At 48.0% G+C, this 5,716-nt stretch overlaps 1 long non-coding RNA gene across 1 annotated transcript in view; it reads left to right on the top strand.

Moving 5' to 3' along the window:
• The window catches only part of LOC106727715, a 4,336-nt gene extending 1,073 nt beyond the window's left edge, over positions 1–3,263 (top strand). The window contains exon 2 of the long non-coding RNA XR_001363948.1: positions 3,015–3,263. This is a non-coding gene — a long non-coding RNA (uncharacterized LOC106727715). The remainder of the gene's footprint in view (positions 1–3,014) is intronic.
• Positions 3,264–5,716: the final 2,453 nt, after the last annotated feature.

Here is a 5,716-nt window from a genome sequence, read left to right as displayed (position 1 = left end):
GAGAGAAAGGGAGAGGGAGAGATAGAAACATCAATGATGAGAATCACTGATGGGCTGCCTCCTGCACTGCCCCCTACTGAGGATGTAGCCTGGAAACTTGGGCATGTGCCCTGACTGGGAATTAAACCGTGACTTCTTGGTTCATAGGTTGATTCTCAATCACCCCGCCACACCAGCCAGGCAGATTTAAATAAACATTTTAAATAAAGTTTGAAAAAATATAAAACTAGCAGATGCTCATTGCAAAAAAATTTTTTAATAGTACTAAAAACCCTATATAATAAAAGGCTAATATGCAAATTGACTGAATGGCAGAACAACCGGTCGCTATGATGAGCACTGCCCACCAGGGGGCAGACGTTCAATGCAGGAGCTGTTCCCTGGTGATCAGTGCGCTCCCACAGGGAGCCACTCAGCCAGAAGCTGGGCTCACAGCTGGTGAGCACAGCAGTGGTGGCGGGAGCCTCTCCTGCCTCCGCAGCAGCACTAAGGACCCCTCGAGGGATGTTCCACTGCTGGCTTAGGCCCGCTCCCCGGCAGTCGAACATCCCTTGAGGGGTCCCGGACTGTGAGAGGGCGCAGGCCGGGCTTAGGGACATCCCCCCCCCCCCCCACGCACGAATTTCGTGCACCAGACCTCTAGTTTATTTATATTTATGTATTTAATTTAGTTCCCCCCGAGTGCACGAATTTTGTGCACCGGGCCTCTATTATAATATAAAGAAAGTAAACAGCACAGAAAACCCTCCTTCTAGGGAGAGCCATTGTGACTGTTTGGCAAACATCTTCTTTACACACACACACACACACACACACACACACACACACACCCATGTTGTGATATAAATAGGCTAAAATTACATATATTTTTTGAAAACTTTTAAAAAACTCAGCAAGATCTTGGCGATATCCTTCCATGTTAATAAATATAGTGTGGGATCAGTCTTTTAAATGACTACCTAGTATATTATTATGAGATTCATTTGGCTGAACTGCTAAGGATGAGCATTCATATAGAGCAGTGATGGCGAACCTTTTTTTTTTTTAAATATATTTTATTGATTTTTTACAGAGAGGAAGGGAGAGAGATAGAGAGTCAGAAACATCAATGAGAGAGAAACATCGATCAGCTGCCTCCTGCACACCCCCCACGGGGGATGTGCCCACAACCAAGGTATATGCCCTTGACCAGAATTGAACCTGGGACCTTTCAGTCCACAGGCCGACGCTCTATCCACTGAGCCAAACTGGCTAGGGCAGTGATGGCGAACCTTTTGAGCTCGGCGTGTCAGCATTTTGAAAAACCCTAAACTTAACTCTGGTGCCGTGTCACATACAGAAATTTTTTGATATTTGCAACCATAGTAAAACAAAGACTTATATTTTTGATATTTATTTTATATATTTAAATGCCATTTAACAAAGAAAAATCAACCAAAAAAATGAGTTCGCGTGTCATCTCTGACACGCGTGTCATAGGTTCACCATCATTGATACAGAGTGTTCCTTCTGGCAAAGGAATGAAATACATAGAAAAATCAGTATGTACAATTTTTGAGGTTCCATATGATCACAGTTAAGTAAAAGAATGGGCCCACATCAATATCTAAAAGTTCAGCCATTGGTCACACAGGTTATTTCCGGGCAGAAGGACCAGGGGTGATTTTGTTCTTTTGTCAACTCTTCTGTCCTTCCAGATTTTTTATTATAAGCCTGTGTTACTATAGTCTTCATTGCATTGACTCAAGTAGAAATGTCTTTTTCAGAGTTTTTTGGGGTTCGGATATGTGGATAAGGGATGGTACACCTGCACTGCTAACAACTTGTTTTTTGTTAATCCTCACCTCCATTGATTTTTAGAGAGAGTGGAAGGGACAGGGAGAGACAGAGAAACATCAATGTAAGAGAGAATCATTGATTGGTTGCCACCCACAGGTGCCCTCCTACACCCCCAGGCCCAAGGATTGAGCCTGCAACCGAAGTACCTGCCCTTGACTGGAATCGAACCCAGGACCCTTCAGTCTGCGGGCCAATGCTCTATCCACTGAGCCAAACCGGCCAGGGAAGCAGAAATGTATTTTACATTGCACAAGAAATAACGGTTTTTTTCGTCAAAGTGCCAACTCTGGCGATGCTCTCTTTCCTGTTTCCTCTGCACCACACTTGGTCCTGTCACCAGCCACTCTCTTGTCGTGTCTTCATCCCCTCCATCCTGTCCCTGAGTCAGCACGGGCTGGACCCCACAGGTGCTCAGTGGGCGTTGCTGACTGACTTGGAGCGTGAATCGGAGGCGGGGTGCTCATGGCTCATGGTCCTAGGGTGGCCCCCTCAGATGGCACCTGCATTGAACACAGCCTGGGCATCTCCACGTTGTGAGAAAGAAGCCTGGCGGGTCACACAGGGGCAAGGAGGCCCGTGTAGCCTCAGGCACATCAGAAGGCCTGGAGCAGGCAGCCATCCGTTCTCAGCTCCCAGCAAAGACCTGGCCAGAGGGAAGCTTGGTGCTCCTGGGCAGCAGCTGCCCCCACCCCCAGAAGGTCTGTGAGGACGCAGAGGATGCCTTCAGTTTTTCCATCCAGGTCACTGAGTGGGCTCTCTATTACGTTTGGTTAGTGCTGAGACACTTCCTCTTTCGTCTGTGTCTCAGTTAAGGCCTCCCCGCCCCCGCCTTCATGAAGACTGAAAAAGGGGAACGTGGGAGAAAAACTCAAAATTTCAGATGGAGCTTCAGCCGGGGAACTGTCCTTCCCCGGTGGCTGGGGAAGTCGCCCAGGGGACCACAGCACCCCCAGAGGTCACAGGGGCCGCTTGACCTGCCCTTTCTCCCTCCCAACAGTCTGAGCTCCCACCCAAGGAGTCCTAAATGCTGCGGAGGATTCTGGGGACCCCCATGCCTGTTTTTTGGGGAGTGACCATCTTAAAGTAAAAAACTGATGCCTGCTTTTGCTCATTTTGTGAGTTTACTGTATGCATTTGCAAGATAAATATAGAGACACTCATATGTGTATATGTAGGTACGCATGCAGGCACCAGACGGGAGCTTTTGGAGACTGTCAGCACAGAAAACAACTTGCCTAACGAGACAGCAGAGAACTGCAAAGGCCGTGGCCCCAGAGGCCTGAGCCGCTGCTTCCATCTGCAGCGTGATTGATGATAAGCATCTATGTGCACCAGTGAGTTGAAAGAAAACTGTAACTGTTCCGGGAAACAGCAACCGAAGTCACAAATCATAAATAATAAAAGATAGAAAAATCCTCTTTTAACCTAATGGCCTGAATGACTTCTTGCTTTGTATTTCTGCTAATGGCCCTCCTCCCCCTGGCACTACCGGAGCTGGCCCATTACAGGCAAATCAAGCCTCCGTTTGCAAGCAGGACCTGGTCCAAAAGAGCATTTATAAGGTACTTGTTTGGAGCTTGTGTTTTCCCTGGAAACCATCTTCCCAGGGTGCCTGGTTCTCAGGTTCACTGCGTGGCGCCATTGAGCCCCTACTGTCCCTGGGCGCTGGGCCTTTGAGGGCAGGAGGGAGAGAGCAAGTCAACTCTGGCTGTCCACCTACAGCCCTGGCTCTGGGTACCATTTAAATGTAACTCAACTTCCTTTTCCATCTTCCCACTCCCTTGCGGCATTCAGGTCCCTGTGCCTTAACCTGCAGCACAGCACCCTCCCCATTCTCTGGGCTGCTCTCCTGCTGGGGGACTCTTGACCACAAATGGCCCACCTGTCCCCACTTCCTGACCAATTAGACTACCATTTCCTCCATTCAGCTGGTATCAGGTTAGAGCTAGAGAAAAAGCCAACTAGCAGATATGAGTTCATGCTAGCAGATGCATGACTGAAACCCTCCTCATGTTTCCTCATGTTAAAACAGGTTGCTTGTGACCCTTGAGAGTCATTGTGGGCAGTAAGGTCGAGGGGGTGTGCAAAGGGGGGTTAAAAGTGCAGAATCTCTGCACACTCATGGGTGGGGATACTCACACCACCCAGCTCCCAGAGCACTGGCAGTTAGTTAGGAAAGAATCCTTCCTTGGAACAAACAGGGTGGTCACAGGTCCAGACACTGGGTACTCATTCTCCACTCAGTGATTTACTAGTAGCTGGCTCTCTGGCCACCTCCCAGAAACTCCACAGTGGATACGCCACTCTCATGCACACAGAACCATCAACCAGCTTTTTGTGCCTCACGATGAAATCTCAACAGATAGCCAAGGATCGCCAGATGTTTGTGGACAGTTCTAATTGGGGGGGGGGGGGGGGGGGGGGGGGGGGGAGCATAACAGAGCTAACAGCAGAAAAACGTTAAAAGTAGCATAGTTAATATCCACAGAGAGCTGAGAGGAGATGTCTTGCCCACGAAAGGAGAAAGGCTGCAAAATAAACAATCAGAACAAGAAAGGGCTTCTGGCTATTGGAGAATACAATGTTTGAAAATAAATATTCAAAAGAAAAGGAAGAAAGTAGTTGATGAAAACTTCAGAAAATGGTACAAAATGATATATGGAAACTATGAAAGATAAGAAAACCAGAGGAAAGCCCCACATCCAGAAAAAAAAAATGGAGGGAAGGAAATTGTAAACAAATATAAGAAAAATTCTTAGAATGGAAGGATAAGTCTCAAGATTTAAGGGCCCACCGAGTGAGCAACAAAATGAATGGGGAAGAGGCCCCGACCAGGACACATCTTAAAAAAACAACATATAAACGTTAAAATCTCAGAGTTCTTCTAAGAATAAAGAGAAGTCCGAGAAAGAGAGAGAGAGAGAGAGAGAGAGAGAGAGAGAGACAGTGAAAGCAAATGAGGTAAAATGTTAACAGTTGGGGAATCTGGATGAAGATTATATAGTGATTCTTTATACTATTCTTGCTGCTTTTCTGTAAGCTTGACATTATCTCAAAACAGTTTTGTCAATTTAATAGGTAAGAAAAAGCATTAGAATGGTTATTGTTTTATTATAATTATTAGTAAAATTGAACACGTTAAGGAATCATTCAAATTATCTGTTTATGTCCTTGCTCATTTTACATTTATGTTCTTTGCTCTTCCCTATTGCTGTGTAAAGCCATTTTTTAAATCCGTCATTTGATATATATAGAGCCTTTCTCTCCTGCTTTCTGTAGCCTTCTAACTTTGTTACAAATGTTCCTTTTTAACCTTGGGCAGGGTATGTTTCCTTGCTGGAGACTGGGAAGAGGGATTTGGATGAAGAAACGCCAGTATGGTAACATGTCCTGAACTTCAAAAGAAGAGGTTACTGTGGAGTGGCTGGACAGCGGCTTGGGAGCATCTATGAGTGAGGGCTGAGAGGTGAGAAGTGAGGACAGGGGGAAGGCTGGGCCTCCCTGAGGGTGAAGGTCTTGGAAGAGAGTCTATGGCACAGGCTCCCTGGGCAGGAAGTGGGAGGAGGAACTGAATGGAGCGCAGGCGACCAGCCTGGGGAAGCGCGGGCTGAGCTGGCGGGAAGGGGGTTTGGGGAGCGGGATGCCCATTCGGGCAGGGTTTGTCCGCACTCAGTGGCATTAGCCAGCCTGGCCACCCGGCACGTCCTGACGTCTGACGGTCCCTGGGGGGCCCGAGGGGCTGCAGGCGGGCGGGCGGAGGGTCCTCTGCTTCCATGCACTCCGCTTCCAGGGCTGAAGGGAGCCTTGGGGTCGGAGCGGCCACGGGGCGACCTCAGCCCCCACGTCCACCTCCCGGCCTCGCTCTGGCAGCCGCAGC

The sequence above is a fragment of the Myotis brandtii genome, unplaced genomic scaffold, assembly GCF_000412655.1.
Source record: "Myotis brandtii unplaced genomic scaffold, ASM41265v1 scaffold469, whole genome shotgun sequence".
Classification (NCBI taxonomy): domain Eukaryota; kingdom Metazoa; phylum Chordata; class Mammalia; order Chiroptera; family Vespertilionidae; genus Myotis; species Myotis brandtii.
The sequence above is the reverse complement of the archived record's forward strand: the minus strand, read 5'-3'. Positions and strand labels throughout refer to the sequence as shown.